At 44.1% G+C, this 18,126-nt stretch overlaps 1 long non-coding RNA gene across 1 annotated transcript; it reads left to right on the plus strand.

Moving 5' to 3' along the window:
• The first annotated feature begins 13,188 nt into the window (after positions 1-13,188).
• On the plus strand, positions 13,189-15,149 carry LOC146670748 (uncharacterized). The gene is made up of 2 exons (XR_014911571.1): positions 13,189-14,291; positions 14,920-15,149. It is a non-coding gene; the product is annotated as an uncharacterized LOC146670748 (long non-coding RNA).
• Positions 15,150-18,126: the final 2,977 nt, after the last annotated feature.

An 18,126-nucleotide genomic window follows, 5' to 3' on the forward strand; every position in this document is an offset into this window, starting at 1 on the left:
AAAAACGTCTTAGATGCTACGAAAAATCTGTGACGGCCCTAGGAAGCCAGGTTCCTCCCTGACATGACATTTTGTTTAGTTTTGCTGAGTTCATTCTTTGTTTAAGCCATGTGTAGTTTAAAGTTACACATCTACACAGAGAGAAAAGAGAAAGCACAAAGCAGACGATGACGACCCCAGTTTAAACTACATATGTTTCCAGCCCGTTCTCACTCCCGAGGCGTAATATAATGACGATTTGTCACCTAGCTAAAAATGTTACGCTTTAGGAGTGAGAACGTGTTGAGGTTTCTGTTTTGCATTTGTGCACAGAAACATTTCCATTTTCATTCTTGGAGGCACAATGTTGTTTTCTCGCTGGAGAATATGATATGATACTGAAAGCAATATTTGCAGTCACGTGCTACATGTTTTAAAAGTTTCTCCTTAGCTAGCTAAGTGTAGACCTAATGCTAAATCTTTATTTAATGTGCAAGTCTCTTAACATGATGTTGTTCTGTGTTGTTTGGTGTCTTTCTTACATTCACTTCTATTTCAGCAGCTTAAAAAATCCCTTAACACATCATTCACTATGGCTTGTAAAACAGCAGGGCTGCTCGTTAACCCAAAAGGCGCTACCAAGTACTTGAAGTGACCAAGAGGCGTGTCGTATGCAGTTTAATACTCGTCCTCTTCGTGAATGTGGACGAGGTGGTAAGCAATGTGAAGATCAAGTTTGTGAACATGGTGGCGTAGTGGATGGGTTCAAAAGCTGAGTTTATTAGTGTCAAAGGATATATATGTTTTTACAGTGATGTCGTTTAGGCCTAGATAATCAATACATCCTTCTTCCCTAAGAACAAGAATTCAGCCTCAACTGGAGAAGAAGATAGCCAAATGATTCCTGCCACGAGAGACTCCCAAATGTAATCTCCAGTGCGGCCAGCATTCAGGTGAGCAAAAGGCAAACTGCAAACGTTGAGTATGATGAATCCGAAGAGATACTAGGAGCACAAGGAAAACAAGGTGAGGAAAAAGAAACAAAGCATGGAGAGTTAAGGCGGCCTATACTAACAGAGGTTATTGGACGAACTGGTGAAGAATAGTTGACAACCCTGGCCTTAAATACCGCTGGTTGATTACCAGCGGTATTTAAGGTCACCCACTCACCCAGCCCATGACAGGTGGTGGTGGTGAAGATGAAGCCTGAACCTTGAACAGAGCTCTAGCTAAGGTGCCTGAGGTGGAGATGGGGAGGAGGTAGGTTACATGAAGGACGGAGAGCACAGATTTACAGTGGGGCAAAAAAGTATTTAGTCAGCCACCGATTGTGCAAGTTCCCCCACTTAAAATGATGACAGAGGTCAGTAATTTGCACCAGAGGTACACTTCAACTGTGAGAGACAGAATGTGAAAAAAAAATCCATGAATCCACATGGTAGGATTTGTAAAGAATTTATTCGTAAATCAGGGTGGAAAATAAGTATTTGGTCAATAACAAAAATACAACTCAATACTTTGTAACATAACCTTTGTTGGCAATAACAGAGGTCAGTGCATATGAGAGCATGAGGGTGGGAATGGATGTTTGTATATGTGTGTGCCTGTATGTCTGTGTCTATATGTCAGGTTGGGTGTCAGACGCCACCTCTCTGGGGACATCTCAGGCCCTCCAAGGTTTGGAGGTCTATCTCCTCCCACCACCACTCCCCCTGCCAGTGGCGGACTCCCTCAGACATCGGTGCGTTGGTGGTTCTTTGTGTCCGGGGATGGGCGTCCAGTTACACACCGGCTCACTCCTTGGCGGCCGCTTATCGGGGCCTGGAGCCTGGGGCTTGCTCGGGCCACTTCGGAGGTGGGGTGCCCCCGGCCTCTCGGCCTGGGGCTCGGTCACTCAGGCACGGCTGGCTGCCGGCGGAGCTCACGGGCGCGTCACTGCAACTCCCCCTGGCTTCTGCTCCGCGGCTGCTGAGTGAGCCCTCATCTGGGACTCTCCTCAGCTCTTTCTGGGACAGTGGCGCGGCTGCCCCTCTGTTGGTCTTCCTTGGTCTCTTGTGTTCTGGGGGCCTCTGGATGTCTGGAGTTTTGATCTCCTCCATACCTGCTTCATGCCCTGGAGGACGGGGCTGTGGCCCCCCCACACCCTCTAGCAGATCATTACATGAAGGAACCTTTTAAAAACAAGCGCGTCCATGTTCACAGGTGTACACACGGGTGATCACACCCACAAACTACACCCTTTTTGGCTCCTACCTCAAAGCACACTGTGTTCTGTTGATCTTATGTGCTGCACAATAATGTTTAATATTTAGTATTTACTGTCATATTCCCATATATCATTGTGATGTTGTTTATTCTATTACTCTTGTTCTCTTCTGCTTGCTTTCTTTTTTCTTTCTCAGCAGGTGATCCAGGTGATTGATATATGCATTTTTTTTTCTCTGCCCGTTCTGTTGGTTTTTGTCTTTTGCCCTTCTCCCCCGTCCCTCTTCTCAGCTGTTTCTCTTTCCCTCTTTCTTTCTCCCCTTCTTTCCCCCAGTCAAGTCTGTCCCGTATTCAGTAAGTGAAAATAAAATGAACAATAAAAGGTGAATCAAATGGACCATTACGGCAAAGCTGGGATGGTCAATTTGGTAAAGTAAATCCGTTGGGCATCTTTCTTTGCCTTTAGACAACAATTCTGATGCAAAAGAGCCAAACGGGACAGGCAAAAAAATAAATAAAAAAAATAACAGAGGTTAAACGTTTACTATAGGTCTTTACCAGGTTTGCACACACAGTAGCTGGTATTTTGGCCCATTCCTCCATGCAGATCTTCTCGAGAGCAGTGATGTTTTGGGGCTGTCGCCGAGCAACACGGACTTTCAACTCCCGCCACAGATTTTCTATGGGGTTGAGGTCTGGAGACTGGCTAGGCCACTCCAGGACTTTCAAATGCTTCTTACGGAGCCACTCCTTTGTTGCCCGGGCGGTGTGTTTTGGATCATTGTCATGTTGGAAGACCCAGCCTCGTTTCATCTTCAAAGTTCTCACTGATGGAAGGAGGTTTTGGCTCAAAATCTCACGATACATGGCCCCATTCATTCTGTCCTTAACACGGATCAGTCGTCCTGTCCCCTTGGCAGAAAAACAGCCCCATAGCATGATGTTTCCACCCCCATGCTTCACAGTAGGTATGGTGTTCTTGGGATGCAACTCAGTATTCTTCTTCCTCCAAACACGACGAGTTGAGTTTATACCAAAAAGTTCTACTTTGGTTTCATCTGACCACATGACATTCTCCCAATCCTCTGCTGTATCATCCATGTGCTCTCTGGCAAACTTCAGACGGGCCTGGACATGCACTGGCTTCAGCAGGAACACGTCTGGCACTGCGGGATTTGATTCCCTGCCGTTGTAGTGTGTTACTGATGGTGACCTTTGTTACTTTGGTCCCAGCTCTCTGCAGGTCATTCACCAGGTCCCCCCGTGTGGTTCTGGGATCTTTGCTCACCGTTCTCATGATCATTTTGACCCCACGGGATGAGATCTTGCGTGGAGCCCCAGATCGAGGGAGATTATCAGTGGTCTTGTATGTCTTCCATTTTCTGATGATTGCTCCCACAGTTGATTTTTTCACACCAAGCTGCTTGCCTATTGTAGATTCACTCTTCCCAGTCTGGTGCAAGTCTACAATACTTTTCCTGGTGTCCTTCGAAAGCTCTTTGGTCTTGGCCATGGCGGAGTTTGGAGTCTGACTGTTTGAGGCTGTGGACAGGTGTCTTTTATACAGATGATGAGTTCAAACAGGTGCCATTCATACAGGTAACGAGTGGGGGACAGAAAAGCTTCTTACAGAAGACGTTACAGGTCTGTGAGAGCCAGAGATTTTCCATGTTTGAGGTGACCAAATACTTATTTTCCACCCTGATTTACGAATAAATTCTTTACAAATCCTACCATGTGGATTCATGGATTTTTTTTTCACATTCTGTCTCTCACAGTTGAAGTGTACCTCTGGTGCAAATTACTGACCTCTGTCATCATTTTAAGTGGGGGAACTTGCACAATCGGTGGCTGACTAAATACTTTTTTGCCCCACTGTACACCATGCAAAGCTGAGGCTGATTGGCTAGAAGAAGCCAAGCAAAAAGATGACTGGACAAGAGTAATGAAGTCAGTACTGAGACTTACAGCGTGGGTAGACATGTGGTAGACATGTTAAACAAAAAAGCAGATGAACACCAAAGAAAGCAGGCAGATGAGTGATTACCGATCTTCCTTACTGAACTTAGGCATAAGCTAAACAGCCCATGCAACAGCTTGGCCTTCCATGACGTTTCCTCTTCCTCATCATCATCTGTCTTCCACTTCTTGAGGCCCTCTTGGAGGAGATCATCTCTGAGATGCCATCTTCCTGATGTTTTCATGGGTGCTACTTCTTTCCTCCTAGATGGGGCCCCAAATGGCTGCCTCGGTACTTCGCTCTCCCCCACACACAGACCATCAGCATCAGCCTACCACAGGGATGTGTTCTCTCCCCACTGCTCTTCTTCCTCTACACTTCCTCCCCACGTCAGGGGAACCATCTGTAGAACTCCTGAAGTTCGCAGATGACATCACAGTCATTGGTCTGATCCACGAATAACGCACACAGAAACTTTGGATGTAAGGCTCTGTGCTCTGTGAGTAGTTTTCATGTTGTTGCATCACTGGCATCTACACTACCACTTAAAAGTTTAGAACACCCCAGTCAAGTCCAACGAATAGCTGGAAATGGTCCAAAAGTAAGGGAAAAAAACTGTCAAACGTGGAGGAGGAAGTGTGATGGTCTGGGGCTGTTTGCTGGATCCAGGGTCGATGACTCGTACACAGTCAGGTAACCTGAACCAAAACAACTATGACAGCATTCTGCAGCACCATGCAGTGCCCTCTGCTTGGTCAGGGGTTCATCCTACCGCAAGATAATGACCCCAAACATAAGTCAGAGTTATGCCAGAACTACCTCGGGAAAAAAGAACAAATGGTGAGCTTGAAAACATGGAGTGTCCAGCACAGTCTCCAGACTTAAACCCCATCGCACTGGTTTGGGATAAACTGGACAGAAGAGTGAAAGCAAAGCAAACTACAAGGTCCACATTTATGGAACTTCTGCTACAGATATGGGAGAATACTTGATTTCTATTTTAGAAAGAATGCCATGGCTGTGTTCAGCTGTTATATCTGCCAAAGGGGGCGACTTTGATGGGTCAAAGTTTAGAATACATTTTGGTCCATGATTCCATTAATTCTTTTTTAACTCGAGTTTGTTATTTGTACTATGCTTTCATTTCAGATTGCAACAAGACATTAAACTGCATAGTTTTCAATAAAAAACTGGAAAATTGGGGTGTTCTAAAACTTTTGACTGGTAGTGTATGTCCTTCTGTGGCCATTTTATTATCTGTATCTGTATATGACCAGGAGGGCAGATGTATTGATAGCTCATTCCTACTGTTGAGCTGAGTTCTCAGCACCTGTCTTGCCTTCTGGTTATGTGGCTGTGGCTAATGCTTGTGGCCTATGAGAATACCCAGGTAATGGTAGCTATTCTGAGTGGCACCAGATCACCTCCTGGATCACCTTCTCTCACTTTGCAACCAATTGGCTGCATTTTCCAGTCCAAAACTGGAGATAATATCTGAAATTCAGGAAGGAGACCACACCTTCATACACACCCCTTCAAGTTCTCTGTCCATCCCGTCTCTATAGTCTGTTCGTTCTCATCTGTTCGGTCAGGACTTCTGTAAATATTTTTTCCGTTAAGGATTCAGATTGGACTGTAGCCCTTCTACAAAGGGGCACGCAAAAGAGAGTCATTTTATTTCACAGCTATTCTAACTGTATTTAGCTTCTTAAAACACATATTCAAACATCGTGCAGAAGCAAAGATAGCACCTGAAACAGCAAAGCTACTGCCTACCTTGGAGGTCCACACCCACCAGCACCAGGTAGAAGAGCAGAAGAGCCTCACTCAGGGCAACATAATAAGAAATCTGCCTTCACCCCACAGAGGGTATGTGTGTGTGTGTGTGGCTAGGCCTGGGTCTGGGGCTTACCGGGCCTTGATCCCTCTGGGACATTGTTATTAAGGGGGATTCTTCTCCCTGCTACTCCCCACTGGTTGTACAACACAATCCAGTTCATGTGCTGGTGGGGTTGGGGCAGTCAGTGAAAAGGCAATAGTGGCGGTTCAGAGTTTTGTATGATTAGGGGTTGGGGGGTTCAGAGGGTAGAGATGAATGCAGGTCTGGAGTTGGTGTGTGTGAGAGCAGGGAGTGAATTCAGCATCCTGGCAGCCTGATGGATAAAGCTGTCTCTCAGTCTGCTGGTTCTGGCCCAGAGGCTCTTCAGTCTCCTTCCTGATAGCAGCAAACTGAAGAAGCTGTTGGACGGATGAGTGGAGTCACCTGTAATGCAGAGGGCTTTGGTTAGTGGGGTTTGCAGGGTGTGAGTTCTCCTGAAATCTGTGATGATCTCCTTTGTTTTCTCTACATTCAGGGACAGGTAGTTGTTGCTGCACTACTTGGTCAGATGTTTAGTCTGAGTCTGCAGAGGGTCCCAGTGCTGTGGAAGACGTCATGCGTCATTCCTGTACCAAAGACGCCACGTCCCACGGCCCCCTAGATTACAGGCCTGTGGGACTGATATCCCACGTCATGAAGACTCTGAAAAGACTCATCCTGGAATAGCTCCAACCCATAGTCAGACCACATCAGGTTCTCCTTCAGTTTGCTTACCAGCTCTGCCTCGGAGCTGAGGATGCCACCTGCTCAATCGTATCTACACCCATCTGGACCAGCCGGCGAGCACTGTGAGGGTCATGTTCTCTTACTTTTCCACTGTATTAAACACCATCAGGCCGACCTTCCTGGGTGATAAGCTAACAGTGATGCAAGTGGATGCGTCTCTGGTGTCCTGGATTGTTGATTACCTGACAGGAAGACCACAATACGTGCATCTTCCACAGTGTGTGTCTGAAAAGGTAATCAGCAACACAGGGGCACCACAAGGGACTGTCCTCTCCCCCTTCCTCTTCACTGTCTACACCACAGACTTCAGCCACCGCACAGAGACCTCCATCTTCAGAAGTTTTCTGTTAACTCTCCGGCATAGCCTTAAAACACAAACACTTAATTTGAAATAACAACTCTCCCTGAGCACAATAAACAAAAGAAAACGTTACTATGATGAGGGTAATGAACACGAATAGGGTGAACCACACTACGAGGACAAGATCCTGCGCGATGCGAGCAAAACACACTAAAACTTAACAGTCTGAAACAAGTGAAACAACCAGTTTTACTGAGTACTGGAAGGGGTCCGAGAGGGAGCCTTGGGGCTGTCGCAGTCGGGGAGGAGAACCCGACACTGGGTATGTTCCAGTGCAGGAACTCCGGGGAAGAGGGAAAGAGGTAAGGAAGTGTCACTATGAAGAGCAGGGAGAGAGTACTGATTAGCGGATTGTTCAAGTAAATGTCTACAAACTCACAGGATAATGCCACAGTCTTACTTTAGCATGAGCGGGGCTAAGCCAGAGGGGGGCAGTGGAGTAGCTGGACAGGGAGGCAGGCAGGTGAGCGTGGAAGTGGTAGAAGCGATCCAGCCTAATAATCCAAAAGGTCCTCAGAGAACAAATCCTGCCAGAGAGCTGAGCCAAACCGGCTTCACCTGAGACACATGGGACACCGGATGGACACGTAAGGCAGGCAGCAATGAAAGTTTGAGAGCAGTAGAACTGAGTACCTCTGTGATCTTGAATGGCCCGATGTAATGAGGAGATAGCTTATGAGAAACCGCCTGAAGGGGAATGTCCTTGGCAGTAAGCCAAGCCTCCTGACCAGCGGTGTACACCGGGGCCGGAGTCCGTCGCTGATTGGCGTAGTACTGCTGGCGAACAGGCGTCCTCGTCAACGCCTCCTGAGTCCTACTCCAAGTCCGCCGGCAACGTTGGAGATGGTGTCGCACCGAAGGCACCGCCAGCTCTGCCTCCTGCTCAGGGAACAATGGAGGCTGATATCCCACTGAGGCTTCAAATGGAGACAAACCAGTGGCAGAGGAAGTCAAGGTATTATGTGCGTACTCAAACCAAGGTAAGTAGGAGGCCCAGGTGGATGGAATGTGGGAGGTAACGCAGCGAAGTGTGGATTCTAACTCTTGGTTTAAACACTCAGTCTGTCCATCAGATTGAGGGTGGTAGCCTGAACTCAATGATGGTTTAGCCCCTAGGGCAGTACAAAAAGCCCTCCAAACTTGTGAAGTAAACTGAGGACCTCTGTCTGACACTATATCCGTGGGAATTCCGTGAAGTCTAAAAACATGTTCCACCAAAAGTTTAAAGGTCTCTGACACTGTGGGAAGCTTTTTCAGTGCCACAAAATGGGCTATCTTAGAGAATATGTCTATAATAGTGAGAATTACCGTGTTCCCCGAGGAATCAGGGAGCCCAGTGACAAAGTCCAAGGCGATGTGGGACCATGGACGGTGAGGTGTTAGCAAAGGATGTACAGTGGGGCAAAAAAGTATTTAGTCAGCCACCGATTGTGCAAGTTCCCCCACTTAAAATTATGACAGAGGTCAGTAATTTGCACCAGAGGTACACTTCAACTGTGAGAGACAGAATGTGAAAAAAAAATCCATGAATTCACATGGTAGGATTTGTAAAGAATTTATTCGTAAATCAGGGTGGAAAATAAGTATTTGGTCACCTCAAACAAGGAAAATCTCTGGCTCTCACAGACCTGTAACGTCTTCTGTAAGAAGCTTTTCTGTCCCCCACTCGTTACCTGTATGAATGGCACCTGTTTGAACTCATCATCTGTATAAAAGACACCTGTCCACAGCCTCAAACAGTCAGACTCCAAACTCCGCCATGGCCAAGACCAAAGAGCTTTCGAAGGACACCAGGAAAAGTATTGTAGACCTGCACCAGACTGGGAAGAGTGAATCTACAATAGGCAAGCAGCTTGGTGATACAGCAGAGGATTGGGAGAATGTCATGTGGTCAGATGAAACCAAAGTAGAACTTTTTGGTATAAACTCAACTCGTCGTGTTTGGAGGAAGAAGAATACTGAGTTGCATCCCAAGAACACCATACCTACTGTGAAGCATGGGGGTGGAAACATCATGCTATGGGGCATTACCATAGCATGAGGTTTAATACTTGTAAATAAACGGTTAATCACACAAATCACTGTAACAGTAATAGTAAACATTGTTTAATGTTAATCCCTGGACCCCTCCTCTTGACTCATGGACACTCCCACGAGTCAACTCATCAAACCTGGATCCCTGTCATAAAGAAAAAGGTTAGCTAGACCATATCCCAGGCAACATCAGGGCATCTCCGCTGGAGTAGCTCCGTAACCCTGCAATAAAAGATGTTAGTGTGTTTTGCATATTAAATTTGCTTAACACCTGGCTCTCCCAGGAGCCTGCACACACACCATCATGGCCTGGAAAGCAAAATCTGGAAGTGAAATCAAACTTCACACTTGTAAACAATTATATCATAAGAGCAATAAGCATTCAACATCAGCAAGACAAGTGTCATGTGCAGATTTTCTCAAATCAGTAAACTACAACTATTACCCTAATTTGCCTCAGACATGGATAATCCCATGTACTCAGTCAACATTAATGTAATCGGTGACTGCTCTTAAGCAAAGTCACTCCGCTCATATATTACTATGGGCTCAAAAGTGGCCAGCTAATGAGCCCATATTCAACTTTTCCATAAACACTGCATCTCCTATTTGTTTTTCTCATGTCACTTGTCCGCTTCTGCCGAATCCTCTACACGCAGTCATAGAAAAACAAACATTAGCAACACACAGTGACCATTGGTGGTCAGACGCAGGTCGACAGGTTCCAGAGGTGCCATAAAAAGACCATAAAGTTAGCCATCTATAGCTGTGGGAAGAAGTGACACTAGTTTCCAACACAGGAAATTTCTCACATGTTATTCACATCATCAAAGTAACCTTCACATTTTCCCAAAAACACAGTGTAACAGCATCACCACTCATAACCTGTAAACACAGTTTCTTCACACACAAACCCAGAAATCCTGTAGTAGGAAAAAACATCAACCAGTTGTCCTGGTATAAATCGCATCATCAATTCACATGAAGAACTGGCATGCTGTAAGAATGTAAAAGAAATGCAAATGTTAGCGCTGCGCAGGCGTATGCATACTTTGTCACAGTTACCTCTGTAAGCAACACAAGGTAGTGAATAACACCCCTGGTAGATGCACAGACACAGAAAGTGGCATTTAACAGGTTAAATCATCACGCAACCTCGAATGTGGCTGTCATCTTTCTGCTCCTGTAAAAGGAAACACACATAGATTCATCTGCACCTTTGTCAAGTGGGGGTTAACTTCGCACAGTCGTGTTACATCAGTAAAGTCTTGTCAACTTTTGTCAGCTTTTTTTCCTCTTTCATTCATTCATGCATTCATTTTTTCTTTGCTGATAGTGGAACCTGTCGTCGCATTTAGTTTCCACTCTCAGCAAAATGACGTCATTTCAAAAAGAAAAAGAAGAACTTTTAGATCGGATTTCCTCGCTGAATCCTTTTTAGGAAGGGACGCTCATCTAATAATTGTCCCAAATAAGCGGCTTTCTCCTGAGCCCATTTTAATGTGGAGAAACTCACTTGTAACAATTTCCTCGACGACGTGTCGTACAGCACTTTCTGTTCTAATCGTGCAGATCTGCTCAAACGACAGAGATTATCAAACAAAACTTTCAGTACACTGTGAAAGTATCAAAATAAAAAGGCCTTGTTAAGTCATGACACAAAATCATACCAGTAGCATGGTTCATCATACCATCATACTAATTGGCAGGCTCAACTTCACAACTAAAGAAGAATCATCAGTTAGATTCACTCCAAACCAACCATCAGCTGCACAACATAACCCTAATGTCATATTAGCTATGAGTTTAATCACCAGGCCTGTGCTCTTCACTCATTTAGGCCACAGATCTATTTTATTCAGTTTTCCTTTTTTATTTATTTATTTATTAACCTTTATTTAACCAGGAAGATCCCATTGAGATTAAAAACCTCATTTTCAAGGGAGACCTGGCCAAGATAGGCAGCAGCAGATGTCTCACAGTTACAGAAATTACTCAAACACAGGCAGCAACAACACACATGCAACAATAAGTGAAAGAATACAAATAAAATAAAAATAAAATTCAATAAAATTCAAATAAAATAAAAAGTCAGTTAAAATGACAATCAATCTAATTGAAACAGTTGCATGTTATGGACTTGGCCTCAAGGATTCGTAGTTTAGATTTAAAATCACTTAATGAAATGAATTCAGTCATTTTCCATTCCTTCTGCAGTTTGTTCCAGGCCGAGGGTGCTAAATGGACAAAAGCTCTTTTACCAAGTTCAGTTCGGGCAAATGGAACAGAAAGCAACAAGTAACCATGCGGACGAAGAGAATACCGACCAGCATGTTTCATTACAAGCAGGGAACATATATAAGAAGGCAGCAACCCAAGTATCGCCTTATATATAAAACTGTATAAATGAGAGTTCCTCCGACTTACCAAAGCAGGCCATCCTACCTGAGAGTATAACTCACAGTGGTGAGTCTGAAATTTACAGTTAGTGATGAACCTCAGAGAAGCATGATACACAGAATCAACCATTCGAAGACATTGAGCAGAAGCATTCATATATAGAATATCACCATAATCCAGCACAGGCAAGAATGTTGCAGCAACAAGCCGCTTCTTTGTATTAAAAGAGAAACACAACTTATTTTGAAAATAAAATCTCAGTTTTAACTTCAGGTTTTTCACAAGATTCTCTACATGTGGTTTGAAGGTAAGCGAGTCATCAATTAAGATTCCCAGATATTTATAGGTGTGAACCAACTCTATTTTATTACCTTCAAGAGTGGTTACTGATGGGATTGTTTGGGCTCGTCTCCTTGATTTAGAAAACAACATGAGCTTTGTTTTGTCTGCGTTGAGAACAAGTTTAAGCTGATGTAATGAGTGCTGGACAGCAGAAAAGGCTTTCTGCAAGGAGTCGATGGCTTGGACAAGAGTTGAACCACAGCTGTAAATAACTGTATCATCAGCATAGAAGTGCAAGTTTGCATCTGGCACATGTAGACTAAGATTGTTTACGTAAATGATAAATAGAAGGGGACCTAATACAGAACCCTGTGGCACTCCGCTGTGCACTGTAACAAAGTCAGAACATAGACCGTCAGATTTAATGCACTGAGTCCTGTTACTGAGGTAGTTTGAGAACCATGCCACTGCTCTCTCAGAGAGTCCTGACTGGAAGAGTCTAAGTTTTAAAATACAATGATCAACAGTGTCAAATGCTTTTGACAAATCAATTTCCCTTCATCATAAAACATGTGACATGCTGTCATGCACTTCACAAAAGAAGTTTGTTCTGACGTATTCAGAGTTGTGTATCTAGGTACAGGATTCACTCGCACATCAAAACAGGAAACTCAGTGTTTTAGAGTCTCCACTCAACACACAACAAACTCCAACACATCCCATTCACTCGTGCTAGAATTCAGTCACCTTTCCTTAATCTAAGAACGATCAACGATCAACTAATTTGCATATCAGCTATTAACCCACTAGGATGACAGGACGACAGAAATGCATGTTCAAAATGTTATCACAAAAATAGAATTTCCCTCATACAGTAAATTACTTGCTGCATCAATCAAGCAGGAAGCATCTCCCAATTTACTATATCAACAACTAAATTTATTGTCTGATCACTGGTTGGTCAAACCAGAATCTTTTTCCCCACAAAAGTTAAATTGTTGTCCTGCAACCTAGAGAGTCAATTTTTTGCATTGGATAAATTCAGTATTTGATAACAAGTGTCTGCTAAATTGACACTATTTTAACACTGATGAAAGATAACAAGCTGATTTTCATTGCATGGGTGTTTGTGTTATTAGGCAGATTTAATGCATGTCTGTGGAGCTGCATATCCAGCAGAGCATGTTCTTAAAAGCTGCCTTTCCTACACACTTCTCTACTATTGTTTGATCATTTCTTAACTAATGTGCTATGAGTCCACTGGTCTTTGCATCACACTAAGTGACTTGGATAAGATGATAAACAGACTCACACGCTTAAGATGTTGTCTAATCTTCATGAGCTCTCTTTTGTTTGTGTTAGTAGGGTTAATGCATGTTCTGCTTGTGTGTGTGATTTTGTATATGTTTCTATTTTCGCAGTGTTTCAGACTCCTTCACAATTTTCCAACTTAAGCAGTCAGTTTTCTTTTCCCCAGGTTTGCTAACCCAAATTTTGATTTCCCACATTTAAATAACAGCATTCCTCTGTGTTTCCACTTACTCTCACTCTGTTGTCTGTTGTCATCTCACTCTGTTGTCCTCTCCCACTTCAACAGTCCAATAGCCGGCAGTTCTCCTTCAGCTTTGTCCCACTGTCTCTTTTATTGCCATCTCGCTCCAAACATGGCAAATATCAAACTCAGACAGTCTTCTCAAAAGTCCTTCACACACAGTGAGGTTGCAGCTGGCTGGAAACGCATCTCCATCCATCCAATCTAGATGGTGGTTCTTCTCTTTCTGATGCCGTTTGCCCACAGCGCTGCTGGACCTCTCTGCTCAGGACTCTGGTATTGTCTCTTGGACTCCTGTCCACTGTTGATGTTCATGCTCGTGCTTCTGAAACTGCACTCGGTGTCTTCAGGGAGAGATTAGTTTCCTTGGAGCTTGCTTGTTCAGGATGAGGACGGGAAGCTGCAAAACAATTCAGCCAAAAAAATTCTGGCTGGGTGTTTCTATTTTTTCTAATGATTTCAACCTATAATTTTCTTCCGACTGCTGCCCGTGGAGAATTGATTCAGGTCTGCTTTTCACCTGAAAGTGACAAACTAAGACATGTTCATTATTATCATCACTGCTTAATCAACACACATCTCTCTCTCTCTCTCTCTCTCTCTCTGTGTGTGTTTGTGAACAATCCTTTCTTAAAAGCAGAAAATAAGATTGTAGTTGTTCTTGGCTGATCAACACAAAACCTTTTTCCTATAATTATTTTCCATCTACAATGTAAATTTTGTCTCTTTTTCACTCTTTTTTTCCTTTTCTTTACAATAGCTGGTGACCTGCAGAATTACCGCTCTCACAATCTGAGGCAATTACTTTTACACAGCGCACAAAAACACTGTGACGTCAAACACATTCACACTCACTTTTTCATCTGCATAAATAAATCATGTGGCTGGTGATATGTGCCATAGTAATCCATATGTCATGGTCCTGGGTCGTTGACCCAGCGTTTTGTGTTTATTCTGATTTGTATTAGTTAGGGTTAACCTGAAGTTTGGTGTATTGTCAGCCCTACCTGTGTCTGTCCTTGGTGCTCTGTTCATGTCCCCGTGTAGTGTTGTAAATCAGTCTGTGTTTCCTGTTTTACTTTGAAGGCTCGTGTTCTGGATTTCCTGTTCCATTCTGAAGGTCTGTGTCTGTGTCATTGTGTTCAGCTTGTGTCCTCCAGTCATTACGTGTATTCAGATCAGCTGTTCTTCCCTCCTGTGTGCGATCACCCGATTACCGTGTGTGTGTGTGTATATATAGTGGGTGTCGGTCTGTGTTCGTTGTCGGCTCGTCTGCGTTCCTCCGTGTGTCTCTGCATTCATCTGCGTTCCATGGTGTCCTGTCTCTGCGTCTCTCTGCCCCGCACCCCTTTTGTATGGTCTCAGGTTTGCTTTTTAGTTTCTCCCAGTTTAGGTTTCCGTTTGTAATTGTTCATGCTGAGTTGCCTGTTTTTGCCACCACCACCTTGTAAATAAACATCACTCTGTCATCAGTTTGCTGCATCTTGGGTCCTCCTTCTTCCAACTCCACACGGCTCGCCTCGGCAGCCGTGACACCATAGGCATGACCACAAGTTTATTTAATTATTTTCGACCCAACAAAACAAATAACAAAAACATGATGCTGATGCTATGAACACTCTACACACATGAGTCAAGATGCAGGAAAACTGCTCATGGAAACGCTGCACATTCCAGTTATCACAGTTATCATAGCTCTGTTTCCCTTTCTTTGAGTAGCTCTCAGACAGCTCTCGATCTGATAATGTGTAGCTTGCTCATCAGCCCAGAAGAGACTGCAACGCAACATCACACAGTAGTCGCATGCTCTGCCCACAGTGGCAAAGTCTTACACTTTCATATTCAATTCAGCTTCTCCATCATGTACTTTTAGATGTGTCATACAGGGTTCAGCATATTAGTTGTTTTCACAGGTGTGCTCCATATCTCAACAATGGCTCATAACAAGACGACAGTCTTTCACACAGGTCAAGTGCCTCTATGCACTTCATTAGTTTAAATATTTGCCTATATCACTTCTCCTCATATGTCATTGTACTGAATTTGAGCAACCACAAGCTTAATGTAGATTACTTTTAACAACTATCCACCTCAATTAAATCTATGGTCTGGCACACAGGCTGCTGTCGATCAGGGCAAGTTAAAGAATAAACATTTTGTGTCAGCAAGGGGTGGGGGAAAGCCATTCACCACAGCACATCTCAAGTGCTGCTGATGTGGGCTGGCCTTCTCCACACGGTCTTCAAGGCTGGTGTGTTTTCTGAAAACTTCTAACATTTGAATCTCTTCCATTTATAAGCCTGCGATTGACCGCACGGCTCAGGTCCGCGTGAAACCCGCGCGACCGTGCTCGCGTGAACGCGCGCAGCTTTTGAGCCGCCGCTCTCTCACATTTTTATTTAAATACTTTGTGCTGCCAGGAGCAAAGTCCAGCACAAACGTCTGTCTCCCTCCGACTCACTCTTGGTTGCTTAGAAACCCATGATAACAACAACAGTCGGTGTCACAGACCACGCGTTCTGCTCCGCACACACTCACACAACAACAACGACGATGACAACAACGACAACAACACAAAATAGGCCTACTCCGGACTCACACCGGACCTCTCGGGACCCTGACCCAGTTGTGGGACGCTCACCCATTTTCAAATTTCAAAACCTCTTTTTCGGGACACTAACCCAGTTCTGCGATTATAGAGTCGCTCTCTCAACTTACTCGGCGTTGCTTAGCGTGTAATATAGCCTCGAATCCCGCCGATCGTCATTCATCGAGGAGAAAAGATAGACAGTTAATCCACAGGAACTTCCTGGCTGACGTCAGTCTTTCAGCGTGCCCGTTCTCGGTGAATGTTGACTCCAGGGATCCGACATCGAAGGACCAATTAATGATAGGTTTGTAGCTTGAACCTATCCGCTGGAACGTTGAAGACAATATAATTACACAGCAAAGCAAGACACAAGTAGGCACAGTTCTTCATGTTTCTCGTGCACGGGAGAGACCGGACAAACGCCGTTCTTTCGCTTGACCCCAGTTGCTCTCGTCCGTTCCCCCGTAACACTGCCCTTTTATTGAGGTCACATGAATATGCATCGGTTCATTAACATATGACATCTACATACAAACAAAGAGTACCTTGTGTGTGTGTGTGTGTGTGTGTGTGTGTGTGTGTGTGTGTGTGTGTGTGTGTGTGTGTGTGTGTGTGTGTGTGTGTGTGATTTGTGTGAGGTCAAGATGTGACCCTGTGAAGACTCCCCAAAGCTGGTGCCAGGCGTCTAGCAGATCTATCTAAACAAAAGGCTCTTATACTTAAAGAGATATACGTGTGTTTGCTATACCATATATCAACAAAGAGAAGATAGGACCTCTCTGATGTTCCTAGACTGTGGGTGTGCATTCTAGTGTGGAATACACACCAAGCCTTTGCAGCCTGCTAAAGATCACAGTCCTATCACTACACAATTGATTATACACCTCTAAGCATATATGGTTCAATATTTCTAAGCATAAATGACAATCAACAATACAAAACCTAACATTTTCTCTTAGTATTTAAGTATGAACATGAAGTCAACTGCACAAAACAAAGATGAAAACCAGCACAAAGACAATTCAAAGTGATCGCATCATTGCACACCTGCCTACCGGTTATATATTTACAACAATCTTTAACAGTTATTACTTCTTCTAAGGGGTGCCTTCTTTGTTTATCTGCCCGAGAGCTGCCACCAGTCCCATCTGAAGCCTTCCCCACACCGCAGTCTCAATTCATGCTCAAGCCACCTGACATTATTTACTAGAAATGCTGTCAAACCTAAAATGAAGATGTGGTCCCAGTCTTAGTTATGAGCTGGCTTAGGGGCCTATACAGAGCAGCAATGGACACAGTGCATCACCTTGGTACATACTTGATGGTGACTTGTGTGATTGGCTTGGAGTTGGCCTCCATTGTTGTAATCCACAGTCCCTTTGAGTTCCTGATAAATGCTATTAACATGCTTTTAGCCGTGTACAGTGGACAAGCACTCCACTATCTGTGTCAGGGACATTCGGTCATAGTGGGTTTCTGAGGATGGTCTGCCTGATCTTGGAGTCCCAAACAACATCAGATTTGAATTGATGGTTGCACCAAATGATATACATCAGAGTAACATATGGTTAGATAATATAGGGTTAGGGTATAGGTAAATGACACATCGCCCAATTACCATCCCGAGCTGAAAAGAAGAACACGACTTACTAGAGTAAGTCATCTACTAATCAGGAGGTTGGAGATCCAATCCCCGGCTGCTCCAGTCTCCGGGTTGCATGCCCACTTAGGTATGTTCATTGAAGTATGACTCTGGGGCACTTTGCTTTCTTTCACTTTGAAGATGAATCTAATTCAGGAGTCGGATAAATCGGTTGAAATATAAAGTAGTGAAAAACAGTCAATGAAACCCTGGACCCCAGAGGGTCAATGCACATATTTGTAATTCATCCATTCATTCTGTACTATATAAACAAATTTAGAAGTGCTCAATAAAGCATTACATGTAAAGACCACAAAGGACCTAACAAAGAGGTTTACACTTTAGCTCATTTATTTGTTAAACATATTTACCTTAATCAAAAGTCCAAACAAAACAGGGGATAAAAAGTTACAGTTATTTGATACACCAGAGGTCACTAACAGGCGGACTGCGGTCTGGATCCAGACCCACAAGCTGTCCCATATGGACCTGGACCTGCAGCCAAAACACAAGGTT

The sequence above is a fragment of the Rhamphochromis longiceps genome, linkage group LG4, assembly GCF_057381845.1.
Source record: "Rhamphochromis longiceps isolate RC_006_pf linkage group LG4, R_longiceps_female_GT1.1, whole genome shotgun sequence".
NCBI lineage: Eukaryota > Metazoa > Chordata > Actinopteri > Cichliformes > Cichlidae > Rhamphochromis > Rhamphochromis longiceps.